Source organism: Anabrus simplex, chromosome 2 (genome assembly GCF_040414725.1).
Source record: "Anabrus simplex isolate iqAnaSimp1 chromosome 2, ASM4041472v1, whole genome shotgun sequence".
Lineage (NCBI taxonomy): Eukaryota > Metazoa > Arthropoda > Insecta > Orthoptera > Tettigoniidae > Anabrus > Anabrus simplex.
The window spans coordinates 283772287-283789250 of record NC_090266.1 but is presented as its reverse complement, the minus strand read 5'-3'; the positions used below and the strand labels follow the sequence as shown (position 1 = coordinate 283789250).

The 16964-nt window shown below is 40.2% G+C and overlaps 1 protein-coding gene across 4 annotated transcripts in view; it reads left to right on the top strand.

Annotated features, from left to right (window-relative positions):
• Positions 1-16964, top strand: part of LOC136862776 (DNA-binding protein P3A2) — a 298693-nt gene that overhangs the window by 30216 nt on the left and 251513 nt on the right. For 2 of the 4 annotated variants that reach the window (XM_067139028.2, XM_067139029.2), the window contains exon 2: positions 822-1046. The exons of the other annotated variants lie outside the window; for them this stretch is intronic. The gene's annotated coding sequence lies outside the window, so the exon portion shown is untranslated. The remainder of the gene's footprint in view (positions 1-821; positions 1047-16964) is intronic. 4 annotated transcript variants of the gene reach the window in all.

Below are 16964 nucleotides of genomic sequence, written 5' to 3'. Positions count from 1 at the left end.
CAACATCAAGCTCTGAGCGATCGGCTGATGTAGGGCAAAACAAGGCAGTCTTCCCTAAGAAGAGCATTACAGAGTGTTTTTAAATCCCAATTTAAGCGTGCTCCTTATGATTAATTGATTTAAACTATTGAAGATGGTGATAAATGCAATTCCCTAGGAATATTTCCTTTCCTTTTTGTGTGAAAAGTGTTATTATACAGGGTGAAACGAAATTCACACACTCGGGTGTCGCAGCGTGACTCCTCACATGCCAGCAATAAAAAATGTCTCACAAAAGTTCGTCCTGCGAGTATATCCGGCAGAAAAAGAACACTGAAGAGTGGCAATCTGGCAACACTGTAACTACATGTAGGGTAACTACCTCTGTCAGCACACATTAGTCATGCTGTACAGTTGTTGCAGTGGATAGAGTTTTGGGTTAGCATGCAGGAGGTCGAGGGGTCGATCCTGGGCCGAGGCGTATGTTTTTTATTTCATAAATGTAGTCCGGGTGGTATGATATTCGGCTTCTTAATCGTCAACAGCGAATAAATTCACGCCCACGACATGGAAAGGGCATCTTTAAAAGCTGACCAATGAAAACAATTGTTCGTCCATTTCTAGGATCGTAGTATGTAAGTGCAAATGGTTTCTAGAGGACCCGCTGCAATCGCTGTTGACAATTAAGATGCCAGATACCATACCACCTGAACTAATGTCAAGAAATGTTCAAAGTAATATACTACATCATGAACTTTTTCTTTTTCAGCATGAAATTTCCTGTAATTTGATACCACGTATAATTTTCTAAAGATTTTTTCTTAATTTTTGATGTTTTTTAGGATGGCTGCAAAAGAAGCATTCTGCACGATAGTACACATGCATATTTTGAGTATGTTGATTATGAGTGCGTTACCTACCATTTACAACAAGAATCAGTTTTGTTGCAATTAGTTTCACCTCTACCACTATATCTACTGCTGTGGTTGTGTCAAGTGGGTGCTATTTGATTGAAGGCATACAAATAAATATACTCCCGTCAGCATTTTTGGAAGACAGACATTCAGGTGTGTGGACAAGGTGTCAGTAATAACAGCTTTATTCCTTTCTAGTTTCCTCATTCTGAGTAACAATGTTTTCTCAAACCAGTCATTGAATTAGATTGCACCGAACCACTCAAAAGTAGACTGATGAAATGTACCAGGTTTAGAACTTTAATAGTGGCAACTATTTATTTACTACTAAGACAAACGTGATACCTGTGTGAAATGACTGCAGTCCTTCAATGTATTCAGCAGCATTATCTACAACTCGTTGGCCAGCAATGTGGGGGTCGTAGAATCCCTGTAGCAGCTCCTGTTCTGATGGAGTGATCTACTGCCTGCAGAATCTCTGAAACAGCACAAGAAATGAATGCCACAAAGTGGTTCCTTCATCTTTGGGATCACATCATAATCATGGGGCCTTGAGTCCTGTGAATATGGTGCAAGGAATAGCTCTTCCCAACCCCAGCTGCTGTACAAATCAGGTACAGGATGTGTCACATGTGCCTGCACATTATGCTGCAACACAATGGAAGGGTTCTGCAGGAAGTGGTTTTATGTTATTATTATTATTATTATTATTATTATTATCATTATAATTATTTTGTAATACTGGTCTTGGGTTACGCTCCAAAGATATACGGAAATACTGTGCAGTAAGAGTGTCCATGTGGTGTGTCATGTGTTAGGATGACATCATTGCAGTCGTAGACAAGAATCACCATAACTTTCATGTTAGTAGGAGTTTGATGAACTTTAATTTTGTGTGCCACCCTGTAATGACGCCACTAATTGGATTGTTGCTTAAGTTCAGGTTCAGACAATCTGACCCATGCCTCGTCAAGCGCAGTAATATATGAACACAGTGCTCCAAGTGATTCAAATGGTGGTGTACTGTAGCCATTGCTGTGTTTCCGTCAACTTGCAGGCAGCCTGCTGCAGTACAGTTTTCCACATTATCAGGCATTTCTTTAGAATATGCAGCACAGTCGTATGCAATAATCCACATCTTGTGACCTAACTCACGTGTCCTCAGATGTTGATCTGTGTCCAGTAACACAGCAGAAATCTGCACTTGCTGTTAACTGACACTAGGTTGACCTTGCCAAATCAAGTGTGCCACGCTTTAACATCCCTTACTGAAAGCGCTGTATGGTAACACCATTTTCTCATATGCCCCATGAAGACTTTCGTGACATTGTCTTCCTGTGTGATCACAGGCACATTTAATTTTCAGCTAACGTCTCTGTTTCGTGAACATGGCAAATGCACAAAAGTTTAGTGTGTCAACTCACACAAGATTGACTACTTCTCACCACAGTGCAGGTGCATATACTTGCATTGAAAGGGAGAGTTCATTTACTGTGAGGTAGGTTAGACATAGACTAACATGTGATAGAAGTGACAGTAATTAATTCAGTATTTTGCATCCACAGAAGTGTTTTCATTATTAAAGTTCCAACCCATGTATGTCATTTTCGGTCTTCCTCTGTTCACTTTCAGACTGGCGCAAAGTGGCCCCATCAATTGTTGAAATTGTCAGCATGGTTCAGATGTTCAGTTCTGAATAAGTGATTAATGCAGTTACAGTATTAGTTTGTTTGGGTCATTGGTCCATAGACTGGTTTGATGCAGCTTCCTTGCCATCCTATCCTGTGCTAACCTTTTCATTTCTCTGTGACTGCTACATCCTATATATACTCTAACCTCTTCATCATATTTATGACTTTGTACCCCTGCAATTCTTACTGCCCACGTTTCCCTCCAGTTAGGCTAATTGGCTCAGTCCAGTGATATCTGAAGGTGCTAAAATGTGCCAGTCTCATGTTGGTAGATTTACTGGCATGTAAAAGGTTTCCTGTGGGACTAAATTTTGGCACCTCGGTGCCTCTGAAAACCATAAAAAAATAGTGTCACTTAAAAGTAATAACATTTTATTATTACACTTCCCTCAAAAATTAAGTGAACAAGTCCTGGGTGTCATAAAGGGCACGTTTATGCTGCAACTTTTCTGCCGGCATATCGCCAAGCCTCGCTGTTCGATGTTAGGCGATGATGAAACAAATTAATGGATCTCAATCGGTGCTTTTACCCTGGAGCCCAGCTTATCACTGCGCTGCTGGCTGCTATCCTCGCCACATCGATGGTCTCAAATACGTTTGATTTTGAGCCTGGCACATCACTGGCTATCCTGTAATTTGGACTGTGATTGGTTCCTTCAAGGTCACCCACTCTCCCACTCTTCCTCTCTTCGTACTCTATACAGATGTTCTGTAATCACTTGCTATCTGAACCTGTCTTCGAACGAAATGCGATTTGAAACCAGCAGCATGCGGATCATCATAAGAAGTTCAAATGGGATAAATGGAGTAATGAGATGACAAGCAGCTAGTAGACCTCGTTCTGCAGTTTATGAGGGATAGTGGCCTGTTTTATCGTGTTTAAAAGTGAAATTTCTATTTGTTTTTAATTTTTTTTATTGTAATGACTGTGTGTTTGTCTTTGTGTATTTTAAATTTGAATTGAATATATGATTTTACTTCTGTGTCAGTGCCTTATTCAATTTTATTACATTTTACTCATTGTAAATTAGATCCACTGATTATTTTTAATTCATAATAATTATTACATTTTAAATCCTAGTCAGTGGGTTAATTATAACTGTTAATCCAATTTCTCATCTCGTCCCACGAGGGACCGATGACCTAGATGATAGCCCGCTTTAAACAAGCATCATCATCGAACTATGGAACGAAGTGACAAAAGAATGCAAAACGAGTATGTCAACTTTTTTTTTTTTAAATTTTAGCTATTTAGGGGACCTCCATCCTTACAAGCAGGTGATTTATATGAAGTATCTAGATTTTTATTGAAAATTTGACAGTTATTTTTTATGCTGTAAATACATTTTGCTTAGGGAACCTAACTAAAGTCAAAATGAGGTACTCCATAACCCCTTATTTTACATTATTCAAAAGTACACTATTAAATTACAAAATGAAGCATTTGTAACTTCATTCTTCAGTCAGTTCCTGCAGTAGAAAAGCACTGAAAAATCCGGGCGAGTCATTTTACATTTTTTATTACACATTCAACACACCAAATTATTGCAAGATACACTCGCAAACAAAATGTGTCTTACTTGTTAAAAAAATCTGAGTTTATTCTGCACTTCAAGAGCTCCAGCCTGAGCTGCATTGTTTCTCCTTGACGGGGTAGCTCTTGGAAGTATGTCTTCGTAGTCAAGTGTTCAGCTGCTGTATATCTATAATCACATTATGCAAAATACGAATGGCCTTAACTATCATTTCAGCTTTTTTGAATTTTCAACTGCAACTGAGAGCTGCCAGCAGCAAAGCTGCAGCATAAACGTACCCTAAGATGTGTTCTATTCTCTCTTCTTCTGGTCAGGTTTAGCTTAATCATTCTCTTCGCACATTTGATTCGGTATCTCTTCATTCGTGATTCTGTATTTATTTCTTTTTCTCTATGTAGCTATCTATCTCAACATCATTGTTTTGTAACACCACATTTCAAAAGCTTTTATTCTCTTCCTGTCTGAGGTAGTTGTTGTCCACATTTCACTTCCATACAGTGCCTCCAGTCAAAAGTCTTAAGATACATCTTTCTAATTCCTTTCGAAGCGAGCAAAATTCTTTTCTTAATCGAGGCCTTTTTTGTGGTTTCCAGTTTTCACACTAGGCAAATGTTTGGGTTATACCGTAATTAAGGACGCAACTGCTTCCTTCCCAGTCCTAGCCTTTTCCCATCCTTGCATTGTCAAAAACCTTCAATGTGTTAGTGCGACATTAACCCACCAGCACAAAGAAATAAGAAAGGCCTTCCTTGCCTATGCTAGTCTGCATTTTATGTCCTCCTCCTGCCATCTTTAGTCTACTACCCAAGTAACAATTTTCACCTACTACCTTTAAGACCTTATATCCTAATTTAACATTTCCTGTTTTATGTCATCATTACTTTTGTTTAGATTGATTTATTTTCATCTTATGTTAGAACCATGTATTTTAGTAAGACTGTATAATCTGAATGGACGGTGGAGGAGGGATGGAATAGGAAAGAAATAGGGAAAAACATACAGTATATTATGCAAGGGGGTAGTGTAATTAATTGATTAGGTTGTGTGTACAAGAGATATAGAAATGGTAAATAAAATAGAGATTAAAGAGTGGGCTAAATCACATCATTCCCAGGTACTAATGTTAATGGTATATGAGGAGGTAAATATAAGAAAATGGAGAATAATAGAATAATGAATAAATATTAATGGTGCGGAAACACTTCTTAAAGAATGCTTGTTTAAAGGGGCCTATCACCTAGGTCATCAGCTCCAAATGCTTCTAAAGGAATAGCCACATATTTAAGAGAAGAAATTCAAATAAGGTGGAATAGAGTACCTAGCAGCAGAATTGGTAGAGAAATCTTTTAAGACCGTAGCTCACATGAAAAGAAATCAGAATAAAAGTAAAGATAAGGGAAGAGGATGGTATAATGAATTGTGTAAAACTAAGATATTGCAGGTGATTAGAACCCTAAAGGCCTCCAGGAACGAGGGTTATCCTGAGGTATGAGAAAAGTTCGGGAAAGTAAGAAAGGAATGTAAAGAGCCATTGGTAGAACAGAAGAGGATATGGCAACAGGAGCAGCTGAAATTAATAAGTACTGATTGTAAAAATAATCATATTGATGAGGTATGGAATAGAATTAATAAAATAAGTTGAGGAAATAATCATCATCATCTTAATTTCCCATTTCCAGCTTTCCGGGTCGGGTTGCGGCTCCTCGTTAAGACTATTTCTCACTTAACACGTCGTAAATTTGGAGTCCCGATTCATATCGTATTAAATCTATATAAAACTACATCACTTACTGCATTACAAATGTTCACTATTACTGCTTAATTATGATCACAGTTTTCCTAGCCCTGAAAATGTTCTTTATCATCCCTTGTGAAAGGAACAGGTTAGGGCCCTTGCCACAGGAGTCAGGTCGGGGAAAGTTGCACGAAAATGGGAAATGGCCGTGAATTCGTGAACTTGACAGGGTTCTTTTTTACGTTTGGGGAAGCAAGCCGTTAGCCTCAGGAAAGTTCAGTTTTGCTCTCTGGCTTTCATTGATATTGCTGAATAACTCAGTAAGCCTGTTTGTGCATGTATTTCACATTACATTCAGAGACATTTATTGTGTATTAAGTGATACCATGAAGGGTAGTAATTATTTATTGCGTCATAGCCAACGTACGGATTAGGAAGTTGACTACCGTGGTGCATATTTGTCTTCTGGAATGGTTATGGATACTGAAAAAGACATGAAATTGCCAACTAATGAAGACAAAATTAAAATCCAAGAAGTGGACAGGCATCCGCATCTTTCAACGGTGGCATGTTCGAGTTTCGACTCGAATCTTATCAAAGCGTTGTCACATTGAAGATGACAGTCATTCTCTCGCACTTGGCCGAGTTTAACCTCCAAATAATTCTTGGCCGAAGAGTGTGACCAGAATTTTTTTTTAATAATCCACTGGTCCGGAATTAAGGCTTCAGCTGACATTTATTTTAGAAAGTGTGTTTCGCCTGCAATAATGTGCTGATACTTTCATGGATCCCAGTGTAAATGTTCTTATATTTGTTGTCTGGTGTTTTTTGGACCTTTTAATACACTGTCATTTAATAACACTCAGTGAAAAAGCAGTGTTCTCCACAGAAATTTTCATTAGATGGATGGCAGAAATGAGCAGCCTGGTGGGGAATACTACGTAAAAATGATAGAATTTCAATTTATTCTCCTCAGGGCACTAACAGTAATATCAGACAGGTAAACTTAACTGCAAAGTTGAACTATTTTAATGTTATGATGAACAAGACATACCAGAATAATTTGAATTCTAGTGTTCTACTGCTCGTTCATAATCATGTAACACTGGAGATTACCACCCGGTTGCTGTGGTGTGACGTCATGTCGAATCAATCCTTGCTCGCATGCGTTTACTCATCACACTAAACACTCAAAGCAAATATCGCCACCATTTTTTTTAATGGCTCATCACTCCTTAACTGCAATCATGCTCAAAAATTAAGGATAATTGCATATTGTGGTGCCACACAACGTGGCACTACACAAAACTGGCGCTAATAGCATAGGCACATAGTGAACACAAACTAAACATATCTGCAAGTCCACCGTATTGGTGATAAGTTGAGAAGACCGTCCCAAAACACATGTGCTACAAAACGCCACTATTTCCTGCACATGTACCCCGACATCAATATGGGATGTGATCACCATGCACACGTACACAGGCCGCACAATGGGTTGGCATACTCTGGATCAGGTGGTCGGGCAGCTGCTGGGGTATAGCCTCCCATTCTTGCACCAGTGCCTGGCAGAGCTCCTGAAGTGTCCTAGGGGTTTGAAGACATGCAGCGATACGTCGACCGAGAGCATCCCAGACGTGCTCGATGGGGTTTAGGTCTGGAGAACAGGCAGGCCACTCCATTCGCCGGATATCTTCTGTTTCACAGTACTCCTCCATGATGGCAGCTCGGTGGGGCCGTGCGTTATCATCCATCAGGAGGAAGGTGGGACCCACTGCACCCCTGAAAAGGCTGACATACTGGTGCAAAATGATGTCCCAAGACACCTGACCTGTTACATTTCCTCTGTCAAAGACATGCAGGGGTGTACGTGCACCAATCATAATCCCACCCCATACCATCAAACCACTACCTCCATACAGGTCCCTTTCAAGGACATTACGGGGTTGGTATCTGGTTCTTGGTTCACGCCAGATGAGAACCCAGCGAGAATCCCTGTTCTGATCATACCTGGACTCGTCCGTGAACATAACCTGGGACCACTGTGTTCTTGACACCATGCTTTACGGGCTCTCCTGTGAACAGGGGTCAGTGGAATGCACCTTGCAGGTCTCCGGGCGAATAAACCATGTCTGTTCAGTCGTCTGTAGACTGTGTGTCTGGAGACAAGTGTTCCAGTGGCTGTGACAAGGTCCCGACAAGGCTACCTGCAGTACTCTGTGGCCATCTGCGGGCACTGATGGTGAGATATCGCTCTTCTTGTGGTGTTGTACACTGCGGACGTCCCGTACTGTAGCGCCTGGACACATTTCCTGTCTGCTGGAATCATTGCCATAATCTTGAGATCACACTTTGTGGAACACGGAGGGCCCGTGCTACGACCTGCTGCCTTTGACCAGCCTCCAGTCGCCCTATTATTCTACTCATAACGTCATCAATATGTGTTCGTTGAGCCATTTTCACCACACAGTCACCATTAGCATGTCTGAAAACATCTGCACACTTACTCGCTGCACCGTACTCTGACATGCACCAACACCTCTGCGGATTTGGACTGCTGCCAGCGCCACCGTGCGACAACCGCAGGTCAAATGCACCACATGGTCGTACCCCGAGGTGATTTGAAACCGCAAACCACCCACCATAGCGTTGCTTCACCATGTATCACATTATCCTTAATTTCTGAGCATGAGTGTAGTTACATATTGAAGTCATGAGACAGAACCATCATCAAATTAACCTCAATGTAATTATCAATATTGAAGGTTCCTTTACCCTAATAACTTAAATGATCAAACAAGATATTCATAATTAAGTTGGTTTTCAAGTTCAGTGAGCATTTGTGGAAATACACACTCACTCCCACCCTCACTTAATTTACATACGTACATAAATACATCATTGCAGACCATTATGCCTTTCAGCGTTCAGTCTGCAAGCCTCTGTGAATTCACCAAACATCGCCACAATCCTCTATTTTTAACTAGTGCTGTGGCCTGACTTAGTTCTGTAACTCTTACCTTTAAATCGATAGAAACTGAGTCTAACCATCATCGTCTTTGTCTCCCTCTACTTCTTTTGCCTTCCATAACAGTCTATTATTCTCCTAGGTAACCTATCCTCCTTCATTCGCCTCACATGCCCCACCACCAAAGCCAGTTTATGCGTACAGCTTCATCCATCGAGTTCATTAGTAACTTAGCCTTTACTTCCTCATAATAATTTTGTGTGGATATTTCTAGCCAGGTGCAGCCCTTGTAAGGCAGACTCTCTGATGAGGGTGGGCGGCATCTGCCATGTGTAGGTAACTGCGTGCTATTGTGGTGGAGAATAGTGTTGGTGGTGTGTGAGTTGTAGGGATGATGAGGAAAGCACAAACACTCAGCCCCTGCGCTATTGGAATTAACCAATGAAGGTTAAAATCCCCGACCTGGCCGGGAATCAAACCTGTGACCCTCTGAACCAAAGGCCAATATGCTGACCATTTGACCAAAGAGTCGGACAAAGTAAACTCTTGTCCTCATCCTGAGGTGGTGCAGTTCTTTTCAGGCACACCCCCAATGAAGGTAAGCTATCTCCTCATTCTGAGAACCCTCCTGCTATTGTTCCCACCTGCTTGTCCCAGCCATTATTCTTGCTACATTTGTCTCTGTTCCTTCTAACTTATGAATAAGATATCCTGAGTCCACCGAGCTTTCACTCCTGTAAAGCAATGTTGCTCTGAAAACAGACCAATGAAAAGATGGTTTAGGCCGGGAGCTGACTTCCTTCTTGCAGAATATTGAAGATCGCAACTGTGAGTTCACTGCATTAGCTTTGCTGCACCTTGATTCAATCTCACTCACTATACTGCCATCCTGGGAGAACGCACATCATAAATACTTGAAATTCTCTATCTGTTCCAAGCTTTGTATCACCAATCTGACATGCAGTTCTCTTGGATTCCTTACCTATTGACATCAATTTAATCTTAGGAAAGCCTAATTTTCGTACCGTACTCATTGCACCTATTTTTATCTGCACAATCTGCCATTAAGACCAAGTCTTCATCCTAGGCCAGACTGCTTACTATATTTCCACCTAACTGAATCCTTCCCTGTTACTTTACCTTACAGCAGATGATCGATCCAGGTTATAACCAACATCACCCCATGACTTGTGTTTGGATTAAAGAACTGTTTCTCTCTCATTCTGTAATCTAACCAAGAACTTGTTCTATCATCATAGCATTTTTCAAGTACCTGGTGCATACTGAAAATCTGACAACCCCTCTGTGGTTGAAACCACACTGGTTTTCATTCAATTTCCTCTCAACCACTGATCGCACCCTTCCTTCCAAGATGCCAGTGAATACTTTGCCTGATATTCTGATTACGAGATACGCAACCTCAATAGTTGTTGCAATTCTTCCTGTTCCCTTGCTTATAGATATGTGCATTTACTGCTTTTGTCCATGCTGAAGATATCTTACCAACACTCCGTGCCAATCTTATTACTCCATGAAGACATTTCGTCCCTGCCTTCCCACTATACTTCACCATTTCAGGTCTAATTTTATCTATTCCTGTTGCTTTATGACAATGGAGTTCATTTACCATTTTTTTCCACTTCCTCAACCATAATTTCACCATTATTTTCATTCTCCCCATGAGCTCAGTTGTTCATGACTTCACCTGGAAGATTTCTTTTTATGTTGAGAAGATTTTCAAAATGTTCCTTCCACCTGTCCAGTGATTCCTGAGATCTATTATGTATTCACCTGACTGCTCAAAAACACTTTTTCCTTTATCCCTCCCTTCCTAAGATTCTTTATTACTGTCCAGAAAGGTCTCCCTGCTGCTTGACCTTGCTCATCCAGGTTATTACCAACATCTCCCCATGACTTGTTTTTGGATTAAGGAATTATTTCTTTCTCTGTTTCTTTAATCTACTTACAATTCCCTGTCTGCATCAGCCCTTGTTTGGAACCATTTCTGATAAGCCTTCTGTTTATGTTTACAAGCTGCTCTCAATTTATTATTCCACCAAGATGTTCGCATTTTCCCATCTTTCCACACAGTTGTTCGTAGGCATTCCCTCACGGTTTCTACTACAGCATCCCTGTAATGCCACCCATTTTCTTTCTATAATCTGAACCTGCTTACTGTCCATTGTTTGGAACTCTTCGCTAATCATATCCATATACTTCTAATTTCTTTGTCCTGGAGAATTTCTACCCTTATTTGTTTGCAGACAGATTTCACTTTCTCTATCCTAGGTCTAAAAGTACTTGGTACCCTACAGATCAGATTGTGGTCTGTATCGTCAAAAAATCCCCAGAAAACCCGTACATTCCTAACAGATTTCCTGAATTTGAATTTAACTTTAATTCTTATATATTTCTCCCTTTATTTTGATATGTGTGTTACTATAACCGTATTCTTCAGTGTTTACCTGGTGTAAATAATTCAGCCCACTTCTTGAAATTTGCTATTACTTGTCACACTATTATTATTATTATTATTATTATTATTATTATTATTATTATTATTATTAACAAATACATTGCAAATGGGAAATAACCTTGTGGCAATGGTCACTTACAGTAATGTATTAATAAAGGGAATTTTACATAATTACCCAACAACAAACAAACAAGCAAGCAAGCAACATGAGTACAACCAGCAAATCCATGGAAAGAAAATATTACAAGAATTACTGCTAGTTTAACATTCTAAATCCAGCATCATCAAATACAAATTCACACACAACTTAAGTATTTCCAGTGCTTAACACTACAGCTTACAATACTATTGGTTGAACTTACTACTAGCTTAACACTACTAGTGATAATGAAGTCAAGTTAAAAACATAACTACCCAACATCTGTAACAATTCGAGTACAAAAAGCAATTCCATGGGGAAATGTTTTTTTACAAGAAATACTACTAGTTTAACATTCTAAATCTAGCATCGTATACAGTTTCATACACAACTTAATTATTTCCAATACTTAACACTATGGCTTACAAAACTATAGGTTGAGCTTATTACTACTGTAGCTTAATGTTGCAAGTTATAATAAAGTAAGTTTAAAACATAATTACCCAACAACTACAACAACAAGAGTACAACAAGCAATTCCATGGAAAGCAAATATTACAGGAAATACTAGTTTAATTTTCTAAATCCAGCAACATCATATGCACATTTACACACGACTTATGTATTTCCAATACTTAGCACTAAACCATGCTCTATTAATAAACACAAGCCAAATACACTGCTGTGCAAAACTTAAGGACGGGATAAATAAAGCAACTTAACATATTGTGACCGTGGATGTGGGTGGTTCGAAATGACATGATTTTCTTCAATTAAACCTTGGCTAGTATCAACGGTTCGCAAGAAATTCCACTCGCGGGCATGGCCTTTCGGCGAGTACCGGTCAGATCTCTTCCAACATCAGCTCAAACACAGAGTCATTTCCACGCCCTACCTGTGTAAAGGCTCTCAAATTGTAATTTTAAAATGAAAAGATCGCAATAAAATTTTGGAAGGATACTCTCATTTAATTACTCATGAAAGAAAATATAATAATATTAGTAATCATCTGACTAGACAACATGACGGAGAATTACAAGTAACACATTGATCAATCTTTGTTTGTTCCACAAACAAATTATAAACATTATCTGATGTTAACTTCCTAAAATTCTTAAATAATTCATCACAATATCTGAAATATTTTCCATAAATAATGAAATTATTAACAGTTCTCCGAAAAATCTGCCAATCATAAAGTATCATTCACTTTGTTCATTCATCTGAGTCAATATCTGCCTTCCCACGTTCTATCTGATCATTTAACTGTCTAACTATCTAACACACAACTTGAATATCCCGACGGTTAGTCTCCCTAACGTTGCATGAGAAAATATAATCATCTTTCAATCATCCAAAGGGACCCAAATAAATTCAATAAATAAACAATCATGGTGATGTCAACACTCATCTGGAACATTCAGCTTCGCCGTACCTAAAATCAACACCATCTAACTACTGGCATGTTCAATGAAACGGTAATATCGGAATGTCCGTGCTGCATCTGCTCTCCTCCAAAATTTCCTGAAAATAACACTACTGCCCAAAATTAACTACAGTAAGCAATTACTTTGAACGCTAACGCACTTCAACAGCTGACATTAACCTCTTAAAACAACTTACTTTACTGTTTAGATATGTCATTTACCGAAGATCCTAACAGTTCATCCGCTAATACATTCGTTTTACCTTCATGCCGTGCCGTAAATTCGTATTTTGATGATTTCCACATGCTTAACATTTAATCTCTCCGGGATACCTTTGAAAATACTAACATCACATTATTTCGCTTGCCTATCCAAAATCTTTAAAATCACATGATGAGCATCTCACTTAAACATTACTACACTAGGTTCATTGACATTCTTGAAGATTTACCACATTACTGTATTATCAATCTCAACAAACCACATTATTATAATAATCACATTGTCTGTCTGTCTGTCTGTTAGGTCATCAGCCCAGAGGCTGGTTGGATCCTCAAATAGCATCACCAAAGGCTATGCCGTTATAGGGAAACCACAAAAACCAATGGCAGTACCAAAATGAGGCGTACTATGCAAGATGAGGAGTGAGGTAGTTTGCCATTGCTTTCCTCACTGGGCCAGACAGTGCTATTGTAGCACAACTAACCCTATGAGCAACACCTTTCATGACACTCAGACACACTGGTTGTGCTCTGAATGTCATTAATCAGCACCACCCATACCCCAGCAGCTTCCATATTGTCACAGCCATGGATGAGACTGGGACTTCAGTGGTAGCTACACTTTGCATTGGCCTGTGCCAAGAGATGGATGCAAAAGTACTGTATCCATCAAGAAATGACAGCAGGCAAAATAATCACATTATCTTATCATAATTTATTTGACGACCCTAATATTTACCATATCTCATCTCAAAATGTGCACCATGTCTACATCATCATTCAAATATACAAGCGCAGGTAACGAAGAACCTCAACTATACGCGTATAAAATCATATCATTTACAGCATACCCGCACTTCATTAAATTATTCTGCGGCACAAGTTATTTTAAAGAAGATCTCGACACTGACATTAATTGCGTATAATCACTCACTGAACTTACATACGCAGCACTCAATATTATCTCAATGCAAATAGATTCTCACGATTATTCAAACAGTATCAGGAAATTAGATGAAATGTGATCGAACTTGTATACCTTCACTACTTGGCATTGACGATAGACCGAATTTCACTCTTACCAATGATCAGATCAACATCTCTCACAGATACATAATGACAGACACGTTAGGTTACTCAAGCCGTATTCTTAAAGTCACCTGCATTATATGATAAATTTAACACTACTATAAGCTTTCTACAGATAGAATAAAGGAAGACAATGCTTGGGTACTTATCACCCGATGACTCGGTTGTTCATCCCATCCTGTAGGTTGTGGTAGCTATGGACATCTATTTTCATATCATTGTGGTTATTCCATCAGAGCTCGGACCCATCAAGATACCAGTTTTGACTTAGGCCCACATCTCCGTCTTAATTGGATCCTTCGTCATACTAACCAGTTTCGTTGTTCTTCCACCCTGAAACTCGTACAAATAAGATTAGTATAGTGCCAAATAGATTTTAAATTCTCAGTTTCGTTTACTACACTCGCCTATATTGACGTTGTTTAATTGGTTATTGAGCTCTTTAAAACCTTGCGATATCTTAAAACTCTTACCTCATCAATTCCTTTCAATATGCATCAGAGCTATTCTCAAATCAACCCAACCGAGCTCGATAGCTTCATTCGCTTAAGTGCGGCTAGTATCCAGTATTCGGGAGATAGTAGGTTCGAACCCCACTGTCGGCAGCCCTGAAAATGGTTTTCCGTGGTTTCCCATTTTCACACCAGGCAAATGCTGGGGCTGTACCTTAATTAAGGCCACGGCCGCTTCCTTCCCACTCCTAGCCCTTTCCTGTCCCATCGTCGCCGTAAGACCTGTCTGTGTCGGTGCGACGTAAAACAACTAGCAAAAAAAAAAAAAAAAACTAGCAAATCAACCTTCTACGATGTTTTTCCCTCACACATTGTCATAAAACAAAATCCCGTTTTAATAACATCACAATAATACTTTGGTTCGCATTTTATGATTCGTACTAAAGTTACTATGCCGTAATCTCCATTACATCTCTCTTTGACATTTGAGGAACATTTTGCCTAACACAGTCACTCTCTTCATTCACGGAAATGCACAAAGGAACACATTCTGCCATTCATTTACCTTCTCAATGTTCCATGGCCTCTGCCGCGTGACGTTTCTGGACCTGAATGTTACATATGAGATTTCTCCTTCACAGCTGTTGATGCGATCTTTTATCTGCTTGTCTCTATTTGTATCCCAACTCATGTTCTTAATTCAATCATCCGAATACCACGGGGTTCTGAGCTTGTGAATTTCCTGATTTCACTCCATTAAATTTCCTTTTAATGAGTGAGGTGTCTCGGTTTACGTACGTAGTTGGACGTATTCCAGCTGGATGTGTACTTATGCACCGCTTCTGTTGATCTATTTTGTTTGTAACTTTCAATGGCTCCTTTGTACTTGACCTCGAGACCATTGAAAGGTTATAATAACTACTCGGTGGAAATGAACAAAAGTGCGGTAACATGTTGCCTGATGTCTCCCATACGTGAATAGAAACCTGGCGTGAGGTCAGCGCGACTATAGCGCCAAATGTGTCTAGTCCCACAAAACGAGGCAGTTGAAGTAACGGGACAAGACAGTGTGAGTCAATCAGCGAGCTGTTACGGTGCACTGTGGTGGTGTTATTCATTACAGCATTGCCTGGAGACAACATTTGGATGACTTCACATGGGGGAAGAATCATTGGGAAACTGGAAGAAGGACTAAGTGTGATGAGTGTAGCCTGGAGTTTGGTATTGCTCACAGCATTGTTTCACATGTATGAGGAGCATTCCGAACCACAGCCACTGCTACCATAACGAGAGAAAGGGGTCGACCACCGTAAACTACCTCAGCAGATGACCGCTACATTGTGCAACAGCAAGAAGAGGCTCAAGTCAAACAGCGGGTGCAATTGCAACCACATTTAAGAGGACTGCAAGGCACCCAATCTCACGCTCCACAGTGGCTCGGCGACTGCATGGCGGGGTGGTCTGTTTGTCTGACGACCATTACAATGTGTTTCGTTGACAACCGCACATCGGCGGCACCGTTTGCGGTGGTGCCAATAGCATCAGGTCTGGACCGACGAGGAGTGGCGTCCCGTGTTCTCAGATATGAGTAAATTCAGTCTGAGCAGTGATTCTAGACGTACCCCCATCTGGCGAGATGTTGGAACACGTAATGGATCCAGGGGAATGTCGAACATTTTCATTTTGGTGGTCCAGGTGTTATGATGTGGGGAGGCATAATGTTGCATGGGCGTACCGACCTCCAAATCTTTGAACAGGGTTCACTCAACGTTACTGTGACAGAGTACCCCTTCCCCATGTGCATCTTTCTTAACTTTTCAGGGGTGCATTTAGCCCTGACTTAATTTTTATGGATGACAATGCATGACCGCATCGAACACCGCAGGTGAAGGACCTCTTGGAACGAGAGGATATTCGGCGAATGGACTGGCCCGCCCGTTCCCCCGACTTTAATCCCATCGGGCACGTGTTGGACATGTTGGGCAGACGTATTACAGCACGTCCACATGTACCAACGACCATCCAGCAGTTGTCAACCGCGCTGGTGGAGGAATGGAACGCCCTACGGCTAGAACACTATACCAATCTTGTGGCCAGCATGGGAACACGTTGCAGAGCATGCATCGCTGTCCGTGGTGATAACACACCCTTTTAAGAACCATGTCCCTTTAATGTGCAGGGGACCATCATGATTCGCAGTAACTTACGTGTAATTTATCGCCTCTGTATAAAAGTGTAATTTCTGTTTGTCTCCTCGCATATTCCTTTCAGTATGGTACGGTTCAAGTTTCGAGCTGTGTTACTTGTCAGTGACACAACATGCGAAAGTTACTTTCTT